Consider the following 23,476-nt stretch of genomic DNA (forward strand, 5'->3'; position numbering starts at 1 on the left):
CTTGGGTCCATCCCCAAGATCAGTCTTATGTATATGTAAGTAGTATTAAAAAATGTGAAATCCGAAGCACTGCTGGTTCTAAACATAATTGATAAGGACACTCAATTTGTATTATTAAGAAAGAAGAAACCAGGTCTAGGAAAAGAAGAAAATGACTGACAGTAAGCAGAGCAGGTGTTTCCACTTCAGAAGGCAGCAGGAGGAAGCACTGGGCATGTGACCTGATATCCAGCAGAGACAAGGCTAAATCAGGCCCGGGGATCAGTGAGACCATGTGAAGAGGAAGGCGACACTAACTCTAGGTCAGAAAAATCTGACAATGAGCATGTAAGTTGTAAACTTAAGGAAGGAGTAAAAGTCTCCCTAGACTGCAAATCTCTGGTACTGATGCCAAGTAATGTCTCAGAATATCTTACTCTCCAGTACACTCGAGGGAGGCAGGGGTTAAGGGGGAAGTAAGACTATCAACACTGCTTACACCAAGAAGTGTGAAATGGAACCACATTATTACTGATGTAGGTAGGTTATAAGCAAAGATATCAGAGCAGCTTTCTTTAGCAGGCCCTCTTTACCTTTTCATTGTAATGAAAACAATTTTCACGGGCTTTTATGGGTCACTTATAACCCTGTAAACCAAGGCATCATTTTTTCCATGAGATCTCAAAATGCTTTTGGGACCAATGGAATCTATGATTGAGCTGGATCAGGGGTGAGATGTCCATCAAGGATAAAGATCCCCTCGAGGTGGGATTTTAGGTATGTCTCTGCCACTGTCCTGTGAACCTCACTCTGGGGAACTCAAGGATGAGGACCTCACCTTGCCTAGGAAGGGTAATGTTTCAGGCAGGACAAGAACAGTGGAAGGGTTGCCACTCTGCAGAAACGAGCAGCTATGCTTGCTTGGTTAATGCATACACACATTATTTGGCTACATACATAGCCACAGTAAACAAGGCCTACGGAGTGGGATCCTTGCCATCAGGAGGCAAATGTGAGCTTCCCAGGGCTCTGTGAAGGGCACTTACAGAGCGCTTGTCAGCCTCTGCCCCTTGCTGGCCCTGTAGACACGCAGTGAGCTTCTTATGGGTGCTGTGAGACACTTGCTTTACCAGCTCCAGGCGCTTCTCCACCTGCAGACAGAATGACACGGGGTGACGTGGGGGAAAGGCAAGGTCAAGAGAGGAGAGGTTATCAGTTTGAACAATCATGACCCCTATCTCCAGAGACAAGGACTTTGGGGAAATCCAATTCTGGAGAGCTAGAAGGGGACTGACTACAGACACTACACCCTCCTGCTAAGCTTATAATGACTTGAATGCTCTCCTCAAGAAACTTAGCTAAAGCTTCTAGTCACCCTCAATGCATCTGTAGGGGTTTGGTTCCAAAACCCCCTCAGACACCAAAGTCCACAGATGCTCAAATTCCTTATATAAAAAGGCAAAGTAAATGTATCTAACTTATGCACATCTTCCTGTATAAATCACATCTAGACTATTTATTATATTTAATACAACATAAACATCATAAAAATGCTTGCTCTACTGTATTGTTTAAAAATTAATGACAATAATAAAAGTCTGTGTATGTTTAGTATTGATAACAATCATCTTCTCAATAGTTTTGATCCACTGTAGGTTGAATCCACAGATGTGGACACGCATATACAGGAGAGCCAACTGTATCCAAAATGTAAAGCATCGTCATGAAAACACAAAACGTTACAGCTCGGAACAGTCCATACATGGAGTGGCAGGAGCAGCTGATACAGCATGGAGAAGGCTTTATTTTAGAAGGGAAAGTACACCTGGCGACATGATCCCACCGTCGGTGACAGCCTTACCTGAAGAAGGTCTTCACTCAGAACTTCAGTCTTTTCTGCCCTAAAGTGAAAATTGAGAAACGTATCAATAAGAAAAATAAAAATAAAATATATTAAAAACAGTCTCATAATTATCCCTCACTCTCATTTCTTAGCAAACATTAGAAAAACAGAGAAATTAATAGCAGAAGCTCCTAACAAGAGAATACAGAGACAATTCTGGAACTGATAGGGAACCTTAACTAAGCAACACAGCTGTGAACATGACAAATGAGACACTCTTCATTTCCTGCTATAGATCAGGAGCTGGATGAAGCACAACAAGCACACACTTCTGTAGTTACCAGACATGTGTTCTTTTAAAGTCACAGAATTAAGTAGGTTTCTACATCCACGTTCCTTGGCCTCCTCCAAGCACGCAAGCAAAAGCAGCAGAAATCCGAGAAGGAATCAATAAAAGACAATACGTAGGGACAGTAACTGAGTCCAGGCAAGTAACACCAAGGTCTGGCAACCAAGTATTAGGACACTATTCTCAGGTGACATGACTGTTTACGCAGAAAATGCTAAGAAATGTACAAAAAAAAATTACTACAACTAATATAAGTTCAGTAAGATTATATGACGAGATAAACCACAAAAATTAAGTATTGCTACATGCTTCCAATGAACATTGAAATTGTTAGAAATATCAGAGGCAACAGCTTAAAGAGTACAATTCTTAGGTGTCAGTACAGCAAAGCATACAAAGGAGGGAGGAAGGGGGAGTGAGAGGAGGGAGAGGGGAAGTAAAAAGAATGAAGACATGTTATGTACACGTACCAACACCCTACAAGAAACGTAATCTATTGAAAATACGTACTAAAATTTTTTTAAAAATAAAAATCTTAACAGACATCACACATACACACACACACACACACACACACAAAAAAAAAACAAAACATAAAAAGAACTTGCAGGCTGAAAACTACAACGTGTTTGTAAAGGAAACCACTGAAGAGCTAGGTGAATGGAGAGACACACTGTGTCTGTGGACCAGAAAATGCAATGTATCAAGAGTGATCAAAATATATGGTGAATGTTTACATTTTAAAATGAATTACAGCAAAAGATACACTGTTCTCAATCACCCTCAAAACCCTCACACTAGCATAAAACATACTTATTCTGTAGTTCTTGCAAATTTCTGAGGCAGTTCTGCAAGTTCTACTTCATGAATGTCTATACAGGAATAATAAATACAGTGAATGCCGCTGCCCCTTGCCTTCCAAAGAAAAGGCAGATGTGCGAAAACACTACAGTGTGTCCTCATTCATCTCATTCCCAGAATCTGGCACTATGCAATCTCTGGCTCTTCCCCAAAGTCAAACCCAAAATCCAAATGACCACTAAAGGTAAACACTTTCAATTGATTCCGGACATCAAGGCAGCCGTGACAATGCAACTACAGACACTCACAAAGGAGGACTTTCCAGAGCTGCTTCAGAAAAGTGACAAGAATGCTGGGATAAGTGTGTTTGAAGCATGGAGAGTGTTTTGAGGGGTATTAATGGCAGTGTGTTGTTCAGTGTGACGCATTTAAAAAACTTTAAACATACATTGCAGTTTTCAATCACTCCCTCACAGTAGAGATGCCAATTTTCCCTAAACTGACCATAAATTAAATGTCATCCCAGACAAGGTTTCAACAGGATTTGTTACACATACAGACTCTGACACTGATATTAAAGTATAAAGTAAAATAATAATAAACCATTTCTAGAAAGAAAACTAAAGTTGTAGGAATTACAAGATCCAATTTTAAGATTTACAATAAAATTAAATAAAAGAGTATAGTATTGGCAGAAGGCAGAAACCTAGATCAGTGGCACAGAATAGAATACAGAAATACATGAGACAAATACGACCAACTAATCTGACACAAGCACAAAGACAATTCAATGGAACAGAAGAGTCTTTGCAACAAATAGGGCTACAATACACTGATATGCAAAAATAGGAACCCTGGCCTATTCTCCACATCATATATTGCAGTTAATTCATGAAGAAGTCATAGACTTCAATGGAAGACAAAGTTTGATTTTTTTTTGATGTGTGTGTGGGGGTCCAGTATTAACGACTGAACCCAGGGGTGCTCTATCATTAAGCCACATGCCCAGATTTTTTTTTATTTTGAGACAAGGTCTGTTAGGTTGCCTGGGATAGCCCTAAACTTGTGATCCTCCTGTCTCAGCTGTAGTGTAGCTGGACTGAAGGTATGTGCCACCATGCCTGGCTAAGTTGTAAAATTTTTCCAGAAAACTTAAGAGGAAATATCTGTGATACTGATTGAAACCATGGGTTCATAGATACTGGTACAACAGCAAAAGCATGATTCACAAAAGAGAAGAAATTAATATATTAGACTTCTTCAAAATCAAAATCTCTTGCTCTGTTAAACACTGTTAAAAGATGAAAATATGGGCAGGGGATTTAGCTCAGTAGTGCCACCCCTTGCTTCACAAGCACAAGGACCTGAGTTCAATCCCTGGTGTGTGTGTGTGTGTGTGTATATATATATATATATATATGAAAATATAACACCCAGAAAGAGAAAAAAAATATATGCATCATATATATGAAATACAGTTGTATCTAAGTTATTTACAGAATTCTCAAATTCAGTACAAAAAAAATTCTCTTCAAATTAGGCAAAAAAACCTGGGCAGAAATTTAACGAAGGAAAATATGTTGATGCCAAAAAAGCACAAGGTAAGATGCTCACCATTGTTATCCATTATAAAGTGTGAAATGATACCAAAAATAAAATGCAAGTACTAGAATGGCAACACACACACACACACACACACACACACATACACACACACACACACACCGCACAGATCTCAAATTCTGGAGAAGATGGAATCCCTGGAACTCTCACAAACTGTTGGAGTAGAACACTACTTTTTCTGTAATTGCTAAGACAAAATACTCGATGCCCAAGTTAAGGAGGAAAGGTTTATCTGGCTTACAATTTGTATTCAGTCCATTGTTGGCTGGCTCCAAGGCAGAGAGACATGGCAGAAGAAAGCCAGGGACTTTATAGGTGTCTTTCTGCCCCTTTTATCTTATTCCGGCTACTTAGGGTGAGTAGCATTCACACCCTTAATCCTACTGCCCCCCCCAGCCTAGCAGTGTACCATGAACTGATAACAGCATCACACTCTAGATTTAGCTTCCTCTGAAAAAGCCCCACCTAAGACCACTGCATGAGGCTTTTGGAGACATCCAGACACAAGCCATAACACAAAGCTCCTGTGGGAAGAGTATGAGCATTTCTTCCAAACTTGAATTTACGTGTGCCACACGACCTAGCAATGCTACTTGACAGAAATGAAATTTTATGTTTAACCTCCCCACACACACCCTGATTGAGAATGTTGATAGAGTTTTATCTGTAATACTGAAAATCTGGAAACAAACCAAATCTCCTCCTACAGGTGGCAAGGTAAACAGACCATGGAACATGTATACAATGGAGTAGTGTCCAGCAACACACAGGAATGGAATATGGACACATGCTATGACATGAATCAGTGTCAAAACCATTGTGCTCAATGTAAAAAATTCCATCTGGAAAGGTTAGACACATAATGATCCCATTCATATTCCATTAAGAAAAAACTAAACTGTAGGAAAGGAAAGCAGAGCAGTGCGTGACATGGGTTGGGGGTAGTTTACCACTATAAGGTTGACATGAGGGAATTTTTTGAGTTCATAGAACTGCTCGGCATTTTGTTTGTGATGGTGGTTACATAAATCTATGCATGTGTTAAGACTCACAGAAAGCCACCCAAACAGTTAATTTTACTTTATATAAATTAAGTAAAAAAAAAAAAGAAACCTTTTTAAGAGCTGAAAACAACATCATGTAAGTCCAAAAGGGAAAATCACTGAAATATTCCAAGCTCTTAGCAGTGTTCTTTAAAGAAGCTAAAATAATGGCTTAGATTTTATAAGCTAAGACATTATAACCACTTCAAGAATATCACTAAAGAGGCAGAAACAGAGTATACATCTTCCAGAGCAAAAAGACAAAATAATAAAGTCTTAATGGTGGGAACCAAATGGGGAAAAGTGGTGGTGGGTGAAGCAATAGAAAATACTTTAAAAAGCATAAAATAAAATAGTAGACACAAGTTCAAATATATTGAAAAATATTAGTGCACTAAATAGTCCAGTGAAAACTAAAGATGTTCACTCTAGATATAAGAAACATAGCTTGATGCTAATCATAAAAGCTGTATGTTAGACATAAATAATCTAAGTTTAAAGAGAAAAGGAAATAAATACTGAAAATAGACTTTGAGGGATGTTTTGTGGTGCTAGGTATAGAACCCACAGCCTCATATATGCTAAGCAAATGGTCTACCACTGAGCTACACCCTCAACCCCCAAGCTATTTTTAATTAATGTAATAGACTTTGAATGGAGAGAGTTGCAATGTAATGTTAAAAAAGTTTAACTCCTCAACAAATTATGAGAATTCTGAACTCAAGGATACCTAATAAGAATCACAGAATATATACATTTTAAAAAGCCCTAAAAATTATAGCAGAAGACATAACAATTTTCTTTTTCAGTTAACAAGAGGTAGTAAAGCTATAGGGGATATGAAAACTTTAACATATCAGAATTTCTCTGACAAGCATATAAAGAATTCTGAATCTAATCACAGAGAAGGTGAAATCTTCTCACGCACACGAAAATTCATTTGCAAAAAGCAATCCTTCTACCAGCTATCTTAGTTACTTGTCTTATTGATAAGACAAAATGTCCAATACCCACCCACAGGTTAAAGGAGGAAAGGTTTATTCTGGTTCACGGTTTTTAGAGGTTCCAGTCCACTGTCCATCCAAGGGCAGAGGAGCATCACAGAGGGAAAAACTTTCCACGGCACGGCAGGCAGAAAGGTAGAAAACAGCCAAAGCAGTGGGCAGCGGGCTATGTTCCACACAGGCTTATCGCAACATGGCCAGGATGGGGCTTCCATCATCCGCAGCCTTAATCAATATTCAGACTGTATCAAGGATTCCTACCAGTGGGCTGGTGATTTAGCTCAGCAGTTTGGTGGCCTGCCTTGCAAGCGCAAAGAAAAAAAAAAGAATTCCTACCAGTAAATGAAAAGAAAACAAATAACCTCCTTAGAAAAATGGGCTAAAGACTTGCATTTTTTATTTTATTTTATTTTTTGAGGCAAGGTCTCACTGTGTAGTTCAGGCTAGCTTTAAATTCAGTATGAAGCCCAGGCTGGCCTCGAACTCATGGTGATCCTCTTACCTCAGCCTCCAGAGTACTGGGATTACAGGCATGTGTCACCACACCCACCCATCTAGTACTTTTTAAAAGAAGAAATTATAATGATTAATAAATATATGAAAACTTGGTTCAATTTTATAATCAGGAATATATAAATTAGAACTATAAAGAGATGCTGTTTTGTAGTTAACATTCTGATGAAAATGCAGAAGTCTGACAATTTTAAATGGTAAAGATAAAGAGGGATTGGAACTTGTAAAAGAGTTCCTATGAGTGAAGTTGTTAAAAGGGCTCTAGAAAGCTGTCCCTCTCTTGTTCCTTTGACACTGAAATTCAGTATCCAAATGAAATTACTTCTGTTATGGTTTGTGTCTAAATGTACCCTGGAAGCCCCTTGTACTCATGGGAGTGCTTTCTCAGAGGTGGGCTGAATCTAGTGTGGGGTATTTGGATCAAGGGTGTGTGATTATGAAATCAGTCTGCTGATTGGCCACAGATTGCTAAATCAGTCCAATGATTGGCCACAGATTGGTTTGGCATAGTTCTGCCTAGGATTAAGGGTGTGAGTGCTATACCACAGGGTGGCCTACATGAAACCTAAGGGGCAGAAAGAGGACTAATGTGCTTTTGCCTGCCCTGCCTGCTTGCCGTGGATTAGTTCTCTTCTACAATGCCCCTCTTCCATGCCACCCTAACTTGACTACAAACTGAGACCTCTACAAACTGAGCTAAATAAATCTTTCCTCCCTTAATTTATGGGTGTTGGGTATTTTGTCTCAGCAAAGAGAAAAGAAGCTAAAACAACTTCTTAACAGAACAATCCTTAATCTGTGTGTGATGCACCCTAACATTTTCTACCGTGCTCATTAAATTGATTTCACTATCACTTATGGGTTGGGATCTGCATTTGAAACATAACCTTCAGGAAGGGGAAAAAAATTGGAATATATTCACATACTGACATACAGTATCATGTGGTGATATAAGTGACAAAATAAAATTAACCAAAACAATCTGGGTGAAATCTTAGAAGTATAACATAGCAAAAAACAAAACAAAATGCAACAAAACAAAACACCCAGAAAAACAAGACTACAGTAATTATACTATTTTCATAAAACTCAAAACCAAAACCACTAGGCAACATACTATGAAAGGATAAATATATATGTTGTTAAGTGAAAATAAAGCAAGAGAAGTATACCAAACTCTAAATACTGGTTTTCTGTGGGAAAGAGATTGGACAGGAGAAAGACATACAGGTGTCATCAACAGAAATGTTAATATTTTGGTTCTAGATTTATATAGTATGTTTCATAATATAAATGTGGAAATATATGTAATTAATGCATTGAGTAAAAGATGTGTAAAAGCTAACAAAAACCAAGAACTAAATATTTATGCATAAACATAGCATAAGTAATTCTCACAAGACTAAAAACAACACACTGACCTGCCTACTTGCTTCCCTGAGTGCGAGCAGAGGACACAGACCTGCAGGGAGAGCATCCAGGCAGGGTGGCCAGACCTGCACCCATCTGTCCAGTGCACAGCACCGGCTGCTCTGCTTTGCTGAGAAGCTGAGTTATGGAGCAGGAGGGCTGGGCGTGGGCCTTCCCTGCCCCCTTGCTTCCCTCCCAGGTACTACAGTGGTCTACCCAATGGCTGGTCCACCTTCCCTGCCCCTTGGGGGTCCAGTACAGGATCTGGACAGCTGATATCTTCCACTTCAAGGTTCACTTCAACGTAGAGGACTCACACGTGAACTGTGTGCCCAACATTTTCAAAACCTGTATACATTTGACTTGGAAATTCGATGTGTAGAGATCCATTTGAAACAATAAGATTTATAGACCCACATTTTCCCTTCAGTTCAGTTTAGGTTTTGAAAAGCTGGAAACCACTTCATGTTCAACAGCAGAAGCTGCTGAGTCAACTGTAATATTAAAGCCCCTGGAAATGCGAATGGATGGTTGATTGGGTCATGTCCCATTTGTACATGAGGAGACAGAAGAGCTTATGGCCTGGCACACTCCCTACCCAGTAAAGGGACACAGGGAGGACAGGAAAAGAAGCACCCTGCAGGGAAGCCACAGTTCCTGGGTGAGCTGCTGTGTCTCTTCTTTCATTCTTCATTCCCATTGCATTCTTTATTTTACTTTAGTAAATATTTCTTGTCTTACAATCAATTCCTTTAAGAATAAAATTGGATAGTTTATGAATAGGGGAGTAAAAAAGATAAATTTTAATATTGACCTGTATATGATTAAAATACTCACATAATAAAATGTTTGAAATATCACTGAATGGAGATATAAGAGATTTTCTACATTCCAAGTACCAGAGCTATTCACCGTTGATGGTTGGGCCTACTTTCAGGCTGTGTCTCTCTGCCTCTTTCAGTCTCTCTGTCTCTTGTTCTCACACAGATTCATTAGCATGTACACAGATTTTCATTTTAAATATGTCATTTAAAAATGAGATGCTTCATAAAGGCATCTCTCACACATTCATGTATCATTTTCATGTCACCAGTTTCCTTAGTTTCCGTCCTATGGGCCTAGATAGACCCACCTTAGTGCTGTACACCATTCCTTGGTACACACAGCCCAGACTGACCCACCATCCCTCCTACATGGATGTTAGAGAGGGTTCCAGTTTCTTCCTGCTTCCACCAGTGATGTGAAAAAGAAATCTTGGAAATCTGTGCTGCTCTTTGTAAAACGAATCTCATTTTCTATGTAAGATGAAACTCTTAACATTAGCCTGCTAATCAAGGACACACATTTAGAAGTCCAATGAGCTGCTACACAGGTATCTGAGAGACATGGTCATGTCTTCTAGGGGACCTGCCACAAATAAGTGGCTCAATTTTAGGTCCCCTGACAGGTAGTTACAGCAGTTAGTCACATAGCAACTACACATAAATTAAGGTAATAATCAGAAGTATTGCAGCTGCACAGCTATGAGAGCAACAAGCTCTCCTTGGAAGGGAAAAGATCTTGTACCAGAGACAAATTCTGCTCAATCTTTTCTTTTCTGGGAACAAGGGGACAGTAGGCGACTGAACCAACACCTTCACATGTAGCTACAACTGCAGCTCTTTTGAGACAGGGTCTCACTGAGTCACTAAGTTGTTCAGGCAGGACCTGAACTTTTGATACTTCTGTCTCAGCCTCCCAGAGTGCTGGGATTACAGGCATGTACCACTGTGCTTGGATTCAACTTTTTCCTAAAAATTTGGGACCACAAAGAGATCATATGGAATTAAGAAAATTCTAGAAAAAGTTCTTTTGACCAAAAGGGAGGCTCATCAATGTTGAGCTGGGAGAAGCAAAGGAGGCCACTTATTTGGCAAACCAGGGCCTTGTCTCACTGGCAACTCCATCCTGCCTTACTCCAAGCTCCTTCACTAGGGCATTAAAAGCCAGTGTAAGCTGATATTCTTTCAAAGAAGGAAGGAAGGCAGCCACATAGATGATCTTATTTTTAGGGAGGCTGGTATTTTCAGCTTCATCTTTGTAAATGAAAGACAGCATCATTCATCTAGACAATAAGCACTCTTCACCATTTTCAAGGGATGAGTCATTCTGCAGGGTGACAGGTACTGTGTAGGTGACACTGGGGTACAAGTCATGACATTTTTAGTATTTAATTTTTTTAACTCAACACACTGAAAGCAAAACAAAGATATGGCAAATTGGTCTAAGCAGTGTGCACTGTTCTATTTATATACTTCAGAACAATCAGCACCACCCACAAAACTGTTGATTGTCACCAGAATTATACATCAGCTCATTAGGTCACAGTGGCATTTCCCAAAATGCATTCCATGAAGAAACAGACTTTTAAGACATTCTGAAGGAAATTATTCTCTTGACAAACAAACTAGACAAAACACGGTCAGCTTGGGCTAGATAGTGACTTTAAGGCCAGCCTGAACTACTTAGCAAAACTCTGTCTCAAAAAAAAAAAAGCATATTATATTCTCCATTTAGAGTCTCATTCAAACATTAAAAGCTCAGAGAAGTTCTGCAATAAAAATGCTTTTAATTTTAGCTAATCTCTCATTTCTCAATCTATAAAAATGGGAAAACATTTCAAGCGACACCCAATTGATGGCTATAGAGTAGTGAACGCCAGGTACTGAACACATTGTAGGAAATGTGAAAAAAGAAAATCGTCATGACAGTGTATCTTCCCCTGGGACATCTTCCTGACATGTATTTAGGAGTTCAGGCCTCAGCACAAAATGACATTTATTTGGCCTGAGAGCCAAGCGTTGAGAAGCCACTGAGCAAAGCAAAGTTACTTTATTTATTTATTTATTTATATTTATTGGGTACCAGGGATTGAACTCAGGTGCTTGTGCTTGCAAGGCAGGCGGCTGAACCACTGAGCTAAATCCCCGGCCCAGAAGTTGCTTTAAGAAGGAGAGGAAGACTTACTCCAAACCATTTCACATACGTTAAGTCACCAACTTTCAACAGTGATATTACCAAATCCTCTTAATTTTATATTGCTAATAGTTGTAGCTGCTATGGGCCCCTTTTTACTTGCAGAGTTCCAAGCTAGGGCCCCTCAGTGATCCACCCTGAACTATGGCAGCCTTCCAGCCCACCTTGTATTCATCCTTCACAGCCCCATTACAGACCATTCCTAAACTACCTTCCATATGGTTCCCTCTTGACTGAAGCTTAAAGCAGTCTCTGAGTGTGTTAGAGGCATTATTATTAGAGATGCACCCAGGATTTGTTTCCCTTGGGTACAGGGATTGGAAGTGACTGTCAAGAAGCTGACACTTAACGACTTTCGATCAAGAGGTACATCCACACCACATCACCCAGGCCCAGGAAGAAGCCTCAGGGCTGCATGGGAGGGAGCAGAAACTGCAGGCAGGGGCCTGTACAGAGGATCTGTGGGAAGGAATGGGGAAGGCTGGCTAAGAAAACGAGCAGATTTAGGGCCCAGCATGTGGCACATGCCTATAAAAGAATGCAAGCTGGAGCCTAGTCTGGACAACTCAGCAACTGAGTGAGACTCTGTGTCAAAGTAAATAAATAAGTAAATACACACAACCTAGGGGATACAACTCCATGCAAAGGCTTTGGATTGAATCTTCAGTACTTGGGGGAGAGGAAGAGTGCAAAAGAGCAGGTTGGGGATTGTGCGGTTTTAGTCCCTTCAGCAGGCCCTGGATTCTAGGAATGGTCCCTAACTGTCCAGTGACTGGCCTTGCAACGACACAGGGCAGGAGGACAGTGGCCTGAACTTGGGGACCTCAAGGGAGCTGGGTCCAGGAAGGAATTAGCTGGTCTGCATATCAAGCTAGTGCTTGCAGGCAAGCAAGTTGCTTGCTATCTCCAGGAAGAATCCAGCCCTCTCCTCCAGAAAGGCCCCAGATCCCAGAACAAGATCAACAAACAGTAACAAAAATTGATACTATAGTCATATTCCCTACAACCGGAAGTGTTATGCCAATTTTCTGGATGAGAAAACTAAACTATTACTTTATATTATTGTAATCATTGCCTGGGTACAAACTGCTAAAAGAATGGTCCCTGGACTGCCAACAGCAATAGTGTCACCACATGAGAACTGATTAGAACTGCAAATTCTCAGGCCCCAGCTCAGCCCAGTGGAATCAGAAACTCTGTGAAAAGATCTGCAATCTACTTTAACTATCCTTCCTGGTGACTCTGGTGTGTGTTAAGAACCAGTCACTGGCTTGTGACATAAAATCCCAAATCCTTACTCTGGAGCACACCCACTCAGAGTTAACAAATCCATTTCTTTGAGGTCTACGTTTTGTCCATTTTTCTGCCCAGTCCATCTCCTCTTATCCATTCTGCCCCTCTATCCCTGTGCTGCCCCAAATAACTCAGAGTTCCAGGCAAACCTAACATTCGCTTATCTCCCAAGCAAGCCCCACTGGGAAGCACATCACTTTCTACATCCAACACAGAGCCATAACATGGCAAGCAGTCTGTAAAACTTGTGAAAATGGAAACATAAACCTTGATAAAATTAGGCAAAGTGCTTTCCCAACCCTGTCCGGCTCCTTGGGGTGGACTCTTTCTGGCTCTCTTAACTCCCATCTCCATCCCTTCTCTTTTGCTGCCCCACACTATAGAGGGTGGAAGGCCAGTATTGTCCCAGTTCCCTTTGAAACTAGAAGTATGTGGCCAAGCAGAAGTCTGCTATAGGGTCACCCGTGAAAGCTTTGCTTTCCTGATAAAAATAATGGGACACAGATGCCACGCTGTTTCTCTTCCTATTTTGAATGCAGAAAAAGCGGCAGGAGTGGCAGCAGCCATTTGTAACCACGAAGGACTGGCAGAGAGAACTGTAGAGAAGCTAGACTTGACATCACGAGCCATTGTTCCAAATTCAACACACACTCATGCCTGAACTTATTTTCCAGAAAGAAATAATATCCTCTCAAAGCCATTCTAAGTGGTGTTTGTATTAGGATAGCTTGATGCAGTCTTAGCTCTGCACTGACAGCAGAGAACCACATTTTAAGATTAATCTTAGTCTCAATAAAAGAATTGTGTGATGTTCCTGAAATTCCCATAGTTGCTCCTGTATTAAAATCACCACATCAATTAATTATTAAATTTTCCTAAGGCTTTTCTTATACACTAAGTGATACAGAAATACACACTTGAGGTGTGGTTTAGGTAGTGACTGGGAAAGGTTTCAGTGGAGGAAATGGGTACTAGCAGCTCTTGGAGGCTGGGTAGGATCTGTCAGGCACAGACAAAGAAGGTCTGAAAAGGCAGAACAGCCACCAAGAGCCACCTCTACACAAAAACAAAAGGTTATGAAATAGAGCATTGAGCTAAGACAGGAAAACTGCCTCAGAGGAAGAAAGCAGGGAGAAATAGGAGGCAGGGCTTATGTGGGGACAAATCTGTGTGTTGAAAAGCATGTTATAGCAGCACTATTTTAGACACAGAGAACGCTTAACTTAAAAATGTTCTTCACTCATTCCTTCTGAGACATCCAGGAAGACAAAGGCACCCCAAGACAAGAATAGGATGCTGCGAAGAAAATACAATCAGAAAAGTGGAAAGGCTTCTAGAAGTATACTCTAAAATGAGGTCTTGGGAAAACAGAATGAAAGACAACAAGAGGCAGATGGGAGGGAAGGGAGAGAGATTGATTGGAAGAGAGACTGATTTAATTTTCATATAACTAAAGAAACACTCAAGCCCTCAAACTGAAAGGGGACTGAGCTGTGACTGACACAGTGAAAAATGAAGAAGAGAACTTTACAAAGCATTCAGAGAGAAGGAAGTTATCATGTTATAGCTATCAGATCAGTGGCAGAATTTATCAGCAATAACTGATATTGGACTATAACAGAACAATACCAAAGTTCTGAATGAGAATTTATTTGAATAAAAATTTTTATTAGAGTAACATATCAGCCCAAGATAGAGACAAGAGCAATGGTGTATACTTATAATCTCAGCTATGTGGGGGGCTGAGGCAGGAGGAGGATTGCAAGTTTGAAGCCAACTTGGGAAATAACAAAAAAATCAAAAGGCTGGAGGTGTAGCTCAGTGATGGAGTGTCTTTGGGTTCAATCTTCAGTAGTTCAATAAACTAACAAATAAAGAATAAGAAACAGACAACATAACATCATTTTAGATCTGTAAAATAAAGCTGTCTCTTTTTCTGAAGAAGCTCCTTGAGGATGTACTCCTGAAAAATAAGGATAAAAATGTAATCCACTAAGAAATGATAGAACTAAACTCAAGTCCAACGAGAAGAAATCCCAGGATTTCAGACCTACCTTAAGTTTAGAAAAAGTAAATCAAAAGTATACTTCAGGGGGCTCCAAGATGCAGAAAACAGTCAAAATAACAGGTGGAATGCATAAATTGTAAATTATGAAAGTATATGATTCTTGTAATAGAAAAAGCAAGATAGCCCATTAAAGCCCAGGACCCCCTCCAAAAAATGCCCTAAAAAGGTAGGATTCGTATAGGAATCAAATTAAAGTCATGTATGATTAAATACTTTGTAGAATACAACAAGACAGAAGCCATTTGCTCTTGGTAGTTGGAAAATTCTCTTTTATGTGGAACAAACCACAGAGAAGGAAATGTAATCAACATTTTATTAGGGCCACAATGAACAACTTTTAAGTAGTCATAACAGAAGTAGTTAAAATGACTTTTAAACCTTTGGAATTAACCTCTGACAAAGCACAGATGATTTAACCAAGATGATTTCAAGACAGAATGAAGGCAAATAAAAATGTGTAAAAGCATAAAGTAATAAGAGGGAAAAAGGAAGAGAATGAGGGAAAGAAGGAGGAAAGAAAATGAAACAGCTGATAAAACTAAGAGGTGGAGACATGGTGGGGGTTTGGGTAGAAAAGCCCCAACCCTAATACTCACTATAGCAGGTCAAGAAAAGTCAGACCACTTGGCTACAGGAGAAGTTTCAACAGAAGTAAAAGGACAATACAATGTAAGAAATGGGCATGGAACGGTCTGTGGATGATTCCACAGAATCAAAACCTTACCTCATCCAGCAGGAAGGAAATGGTGTGTTGAAAAATGTGCATGTCTGCGTGTGTGTGTGCATTTGGAAAATAAGCACGTTAGAGCTGTGGAGATAAACCAGCAGAGCACCGGAAGTCACTGAAAGTAACCGTTCCAGGCATGATCTGGCACTGGGTCAGCATGAGAGGCCTGATACCTTTTTATTATAAGTGCTTTACCACTTGACTTTCTAAAATGATATACATTTATTTTTTTCAAAAATTAAAAAAGACAAACCCCAAAGTTGCAGGAGAGATAGACAATAGGTGTGTTCATCCATGACTAATGAAAGTATTGTCTAGCACAAGAAAGTAATTCTACCATACATATTACAGGACTAAAAATGTGGAAACTTTTCTCAAAGTAATTTATACGGAAGAATTAATTATACAGAAACAACTGAATATGGAAAGAAAAGTCACTGGAAGATGACTCAACAAAGGTCAGTATTTGTACTTAACCTTTGATGGCCAGCCTTTCATGGTATGGATATGTATATATTTTTTTCCATTAAGTTTACTGGTACATTTTAGGTATACAAAGCAGTTACAGTCATCACTGGGAACTTGTACCCTTACATGACATATCTTAGTTCTTATTTTTTTCCCCATTCCACTGCCCTCCCTTCAACTCCTCCATCCCTTCCTCATTACAAAGACTTTGAAGGGTAGGGGAAAGGAAAGAAGGGAAAGAAAAAAAACATGAGAAAAGGAAAAAAATGGAAACAAAGTCTTTGTAATGGATATATTTTTATATGTATCAATTTATATCCATATTGTGAAGGGCTAGGGACAAAACTCACTTTTCAAAGAATCCAGAGGCTATCTAAATACTTTCACTTAAGTTCTAAAAATGATGATATTGCTTTGACACATAAAGCTAATTGGAAAGGGCCAGGCTGCAAACCAGGATATATAATAAAACAACATTACACAGATATATCCCCCCACACACACACATTTAAAGTCTATGTCAAGGTGTTCTTACCTCTCCTCTGTCTTTAAGTTTTCTAAGACTTCTACAAGGAAGAGCACACATATTGTATACTTTATTGCAAAAGCAGCTGCATGGGGCCGGGGCTGGGGATTATTTCACAGGTTCTGTGATGGGATAGTGGTGATGATTACACAATGATATGATTGAACTTAACACTACGGATGTGTACACTCAAAAGCAATTAAGATGGTGAATTTTATGTCATGTGTATTCATCGGAATTTTTAACATAAAAATACAGTAAAAAATTGCAAAAGAATACAGATTTTATACACTACATGTAATAAATTTATGAACCACATGATACATATCTAATTATTACTAAAGTTAACCAACTGAATGCATTTGTAAAAGGAATTTTAAAACTACTGCATCTAATTAAAATTTTTGCTAAATTTTACTTTTTCCCTACTCCCAAAGTCCTTCCTGGTGGTTCTAAGACATCCAGGTGCTATTCCAAAATCTCTAATTCAAATCCTACCAATTCTTCATTATTCTCTGAGACCGTCCAACAACATGAATGTTTCCCAAGAATGTTTTCTAGGCCCAAGATTCATATTTCCTCCTCAGAAACAAGATGTTTAAACTTCAAATATCTTGACATTTATCATGCTAAATCCATATTATTACTAAATCCTCCAAATAATTTTATGCTCTTTTCAAGTAAGGCGTGTGTGTGTGTGTGTGTGTGTGTGTGTGTGTGTGTGTGTGTGTTATATGCCTTCTCAAAATGTCCCATTGGGTTTGTAATCTCTCACAGATATGATGCATAGACTAGGGTTGTGAAGAATGGGCTTTCCCATGATTTCTGAAATGGGGATATAAAGATAATAGTCTTGATGCTATCTGATCTCTGTAGTATTATGTTCTGAACTGTATTCTTTCCAAAGTTCCATATTTTAAAGTTCTAACCCTGAGTACCTCCAGGATATGACTGTATTTGGAGAGAGTCAATAAAAAGGTGATTAAGTTAGGACAAGGGTCTTCAAGATGGTCCCCAATTCAATATAATGATGTAAAAAGACTGGATCAGGACATATACTTGCAGAGGGAGGACCGCATGAAGACACAGGAGATAGCATCTAAACCCAAGGAGAGGGTTGGGGGGATGTAGTGCAGTAGCACAGTGCCTGCCTGCCAAGTGCAACGTCGAGTTTGATCCCTGGTACAAAAAAACAAAAACTAACAAGAGATGCCTCAAGGGAAACCCGCGGCTTCTAGAAGTATGGGAAAATAACTTCTGTTACTTAAGCCCCCTACTCTGTGGTACTTTGTTGGGGTAGCCAGAGCAGACACACACAGGAGTATATCCACCTTCTCTCTCATTGTTAGTGTGCATTCTGGGGGTTCTGAAACCTGTGTAATTTTACGAGTTGATTAACAGAAAAGAGGCATAATTGTTCCATGCCCTGACCACATCATACTCAAGGCTTTAGTTGCTGATGTGTCACACCCCAGGGTTATTCTGGTGGGTGACTGACAGAACAATGAGTGACAGAATGTGAAAGTGTAAGAAAGTGTTCCAAAATGAAAAGGACTTGACACCTCAGGTGGTCACCTGAACTCATGGACTTGTGTGTGCCAGGTAAGTGGTCTACCACTGAAGCACACCCTAGTTCAGCACCTCAAGGTGAAGGATTCTGAAGGCCTCCTTTAGAGCATTTTGACACATGTCATTGGTGACAGGTCCTGTGACCTGTAACTCCCTCTAATGTGTGAGGATGAACTCAATGACTCACCAAGGTCTTTTTCTGGCCCACGGCTGTGGACACAGTCTTAAAAATGAACCTATGGTTAAGTCTGGTGGAAAGTGGCTTATAAATATAGGATTCCAGAGTGTAAATCTTGAACATAGAAAATGACAAAACATCTTGGTGCACAAATTCCTGTTTGACTTGCAAATGTTACTTTGAGTTCCAGTATTCAGGACAATGGAGACAATTCAGTATGGTGAGAGGACTAAGAGCACAAACGTGGACTTATTCACCTGCCCCTGCCCATGGCATCTCTACCAGGGCAGAGCTATGAGAGGACAATAAAAGTCATAGTCATCCCTTGATATCCATGGGGGACTGAATCCAGGAGTCCTCCATACCGATATCTACAGATGCTCAAGTCCATTATAGAAAATGCTACAGCATTTAAGATAACCTATAAACTACTTCTTGTATAATTTAAACTGCCTCTAGATTACTTATGGTCCTACTGCCACATAAATGCTATGTAAACAGTTGTTATACTGTATTGTATTGTATAGGGAATAATATCAAGGAAAAAGCCTACATATGTGTAGAACAGATACAATTTTTTTTCAAATATGTTTGCTAGGCAGGGTATGGTGGTGCATGCCTGTCACCCCAGCATGGGAGGCTGAGGCAGGAAGATTGCCTCAAAGTTTGAGGCCACCCTGAGCTAGTGAGTTCAATGCCAGCCTGACATTCATAGTGAGATCTAGGTCTCAAGGAAAAAAAAAATGATTTCTTGGCAGTTGGTTGATTTGTGGATGTACAGGGTGGACTATATTTTGCTAGGAAGGCTGAGATTCTCGAAATACCTCCCTGAAAAGGGAGATATGTCCATGCCTAAACACAACATTAATGCAAGTGTTCTGTAGCCCCCCTTTTAGGATCCTTCCCTGACCCCTAGAGCCCTTCAAGAATTATTCTGTTGTTTCCATCATGTAACTGTGACCTGTTATGTTGCCTTGTGTATGAGAGGTAAACATTCCAGATCCTTCATCTCACTTTCAGCAATCTTCCCTCTCTTTATCTAGTATGACTTAACCAATCTCCAAGCCATACTGCTGTAGGGAATCAGAATACACCACCCTCACACAAGCCACACTGGCATAAGGATTATTTTGAGCTGAAAGCAAGCAAAGATCCACAGATACAAGATGTCTTTCTAAGCTTTCCTTATCTGACCAAAAGTAGAAAATAAGGACTACCATAAACCCCTTAAGACTGCCCTTGTCTTCCATTGTTTCCTCCAGATAGTTACCTTCCCAAGATTTGCTGCCCACAGAAGCCAAAAACCCTCTTAACATTATCTTCTCTCCTCCTGACAAATGTATTGTTTGGGTTCAAACTTTTCCTAAGCCCAAATTTCAATCACACCTCGGAGTACCTCATCCCTGAGCTCCTCTGTCCTACATGTACGCATGCTGTGCATGTTAACCAACTCAGCTCTTTTCTGGTTAAAATATTTTTGCCACTTTAATTTCCAGTGCCCAAGCTGTTGAACCCAAGTATGCAGAGAAAAGGTTTTGCTTCGTTCAGTTTAGTTTTGCTACAGCCATGCTGTGAAGGCTTCCTGACAGATAATGAAGCCAGCCAGGATGTGGTCTAGGAAGCTGCTAGGAGGCGCAAAGGCAAGGATGGTGATGACATTTTCAAAGGTGGGGTTTATCGTGGCTACTTTACCATTGCTGGGCCACAATACCTAACATTCACTACCTAAAGTAGATGAGGTTTATTTTGGTTCAGTTTCAGAAGTTTCAGCCCATGGTTGGCTGGCTCCAAGACAGAAACCACATGGTAGAACAGCCTCGGTGAGAGAAAACTGCTCACAGAAAGCAAAAAGCCAGGGGAGGAACTGGGGAGAGACATATTATACCCTTTCAGGCCACGCCCCCAGTGACTCACCTCTAATCAGGCCTCACCACCTGACAGCCCCCTCAGCTACTGAACTTATAGTGGATGAACTCTTTGATGAGTACAGTGCCTTCGTTATTCAATCACCTTCCAAAAGCTCCACCTAGAAACACACGAGACATGGGGGACATTTTTGATCTAAAACATAGCAGGGTTTATGGGGGAAGACTTTCCAAACAAAGTAAGTTTGCCAAACCTTAGTGTATCCAGAGTCAAAAACATCATGGCAGACAATGAGGTAAATTGCAGGTTCCAAACTAATGATCAGCTTTCTCCCTGTGGTGGTGATTATCCAGGAAAGAGGACCCTGATTCAATTAAATAAAGGAACCGCCTATCTCTAAATTCATAAACTAGTCTTCTTTATTAATATATATGTGGTAAGTAATTCTGCCCCACACACCCAGCTGTTTTACTTTCTCACCCGTTTCCCCTGATCCACGAGAACAAATATTTAAAAGATATTTTTCCAATGTCCCCCTTCTTCTGTTTTCCGTCTTACCTTTCAGTTTCATACCAACTTTGTTCCAATTTACTGACAATGTCCTAACCCCTTCTAGAGCTGCTAAGAAGTATGACAATAATTATTTTAATTTTGCCTGTCCAGATGTATAAAATTTTCTCATTATCTAGAAAATTCCAGAATTTTACCAGGAAATACCTATTCACCTAGTTTGAAATAAAAATTAACCTGCATGACTTTTCAACACAGAGAACTTCTACTTATTTACCCAACCATGATCCGCTCTTCTCTCAGTACTCTTGGTATTTGTGCTAAATCTCGAGTCTGCCTCTAAGTTTCTTATCTTTTCCCTCTAAATAACTTTGCGTTATGGGGTAAAGAATTTGTTCCCCTTGATCTTCCAGAATAGTAATTATATTCTCAGCAATGATCATATTGTTTGTACACCTGAAAAAAAAATATAATGTAAAAGTAATGCTTTGACCTCCAGAAACATTTTTTCACTGCATTTTGCTAAAGTCCTCTTCCATCTCTTAAGGCAGTATGGCTTCAATAGGACACATACTTCCTATTTTAGAGTTAGCACTCATAGCTTCACATGACTAAAACCCCTTCAGTGAGCTGAGGAGGATCTGCCTACGCACAGCTAAGCACCCCTCAACACTTTTTTGGGTGAGGACACTGGTGCTGAGTAGTGGAATAACTACTAGATAGGCTTGTGCTAAGAATTAGGAGAGGTAACAGAAGGGTACTAGGTGCAGAAAAGTGCTGGATGAGATGCTATGTTTCAAATACTGACCACTTCCTAATCACAAGAGCAATTTGGACATCCAAATCAGTTCTCTTTGAATTTCTGTGGTCAACAGCATCAAACAGTTCCTTGAAGACAAACAGGGGTTGCTCTGGCCTCTCAACTCACTGCAGGTGCTCCCAAAACCCCAAACACAAAAAGAAATAACTTGAACCGGGTATCCCTCATTTCTGGATACCTTGGATGAAATTCTGCCTCTGACACAGCTGCCGTAATAATACTTCTAGCCTCACATACCCTACTAGTGCCTTCCAATCCGTCCACTAAGAAGTGTATGGGTTTCAGCCCCCCTGAACCTGGGAGAGTCTCTGTAACTGCTTATCAAATAAAATGACAAGAGTGACATCATGGGCTAGGTTATGGGAATGCTCAGTCTTGGAACCCAATCGCCATGTTGTGAGAAGTCCAAGCCACAGAGTAGTCTCGTGGGGTATGTGGCCCACAGCTTCACCCAAGGATTCTTGATGGACAACCAGAAGTGTGACAGGCCTTCAGATGATAACCTCAGTACTTCAACCATTGTAGCCCTTGACAGGTACAGCAAGAATGAGCTGTTCTCTCTGAGCCCTGACCAAAAGCAGAATCAGAAGGAAAGTAAATGTCACTGCTATTTTAAGACACTGGTTTTGGGATGGTTTGTTATATATTACATTACCAAAATAGCCACCATGTTTTATACTCACTTTGCTGTTCTAGGGAGGAAATGAGGGACATGTTCCCAGACCAAGTTCTCCTTTTTATACTTTAGTACCAAATTTTCCTATTTCTTATGGACTCAGTCTTGTTTCTAGATCTCTCCTTGTGGTGGCTTTGAGAAGATCCTAGAAACATCAGCTTCTTTGGTACTAAAATGATTGTCAGAGAGAGGTATAATGGGAAGAAACTGGCATAACATACCAATTCTGTTTCAAAAAATACACTTAGCAAAAGAAGACTTGTTAAATATTATGGCAGTTCTTAGGTTGAGACTCAAAATATCTTGAGTTATCTCAGGGAATGACATTATATTTTACAAAGTTTAGGGGGAAACACCTTTTTATGAATTCACTTAACTAGGTCAAGGGATTTTAGAAGTGTGGTGTGATGGGATTAGCAGTCAGGAATCCTTGTTTCTGGCAGGGCTGTTTCCAAATGGTTCATTCTCCAGCAAAGCAGCTTAGTTCCTCAGGATCTCAGTTACACTGTCTGTTAAGTAAAGAAATTGGGCACAATGACCTTTAAAAGGATGTTGCCAGCTCACCTATTCCTCCGAAGCTTCAAGAATATTCATATGTCAATGCCAAGAACACACACCGCACCCAACTCCATCATTTCACACATGAAAGAGCTTAAAAGACAGAGCCAGATCAGTACCCAGAGAAAAAAGCAGAATTCCCAACACTGGAAGAATGAGCCACGTAACATCCCATCGATGGGGAATCCCTCCAGGTGTTTTGAATACACAGCTGTACCCTGTGCTCCAAAAAGGAATGAAAGGGTCATTCTTTCCCTTCTGAGATACCAGCCTCAGAAGGAGAGGGATAATGATGGTGGCTGTGAACTCACTGGCTCAATGTCTGAAAGAACGAGGGTAGAACATGCCTCAGTGGCTCTAAGGACTGCATGGAGACCTTTTCCTGCTCCCTTCTTCTTAGGTCTGCTTTGCTTGACAGATTCTCTGACAGATTCCTCCTCACAGTTCACGTCTCACCCAACAGAAAATTATCTTATGGAGAAACCCAGAAAAAGCCCCCAAACTGAATCTCACCAACTGTGGTAGGCAGAGTAGTGATCCCTAAACACAATCAACTCAAAATCCCCAGAACCTGTGAATATAGTACCTTACATGGCAAAACAAACTTCACAGATGTGATGAAAGACCTTAAGATGAA

At 40.1% G+C, this 23,476-nt stretch overlaps 1 protein-coding gene and 1 long non-coding RNA gene across 3 annotated transcripts in view; both read right to left on the bottom strand.

Moving 5' to 3' along the window:
• The window catches only part of Arhgap44 (Rho GTPase activating protein 44), an 87,496-nt gene extending 86,397 nt beyond the window's left edge, over nt 1-1,099 (bottom strand). For both annotated transcript variants that reach the window (XM_033762782.1, XM_033762781.1), the window contains exon 1: nt 1,026-1,099. The gene's annotated coding sequence lies outside the window, so the exon portion shown is untranslated. The remainder of the gene's footprint in view (nt 1-1,025) is intronic.
• On the bottom strand, nt 1,095-20,431 carry LOC117285852. The gene is made up of 3 exons (XR_004516941.1): nt 20,324-20,431; nt 1,841-1,880; nt 1,095-1,130 (listed from the first exon to the last, which is right to left on the bottom strand). It is a non-coding gene; the product is annotated as an uncharacterized LOC117285852 (long non-coding RNA).
• Nucleotides 20,432-23,476: the final 3,045 nt, after the last annotated feature.

Source organism: Fukomys damarensis, unplaced genomic scaffold (assembly GCF_012274545.1).
Source record: "Fukomys damarensis isolate Sample0158 unplaced genomic scaffold, DMR_v1.0_HiC HiC_scaffold_13, whole genome shotgun sequence".
Taxonomy (NCBI): Eukaryota; Metazoa; Chordata; class Mammalia; order Rodentia; family Bathyergidae; genus Fukomys; species Fukomys damarensis.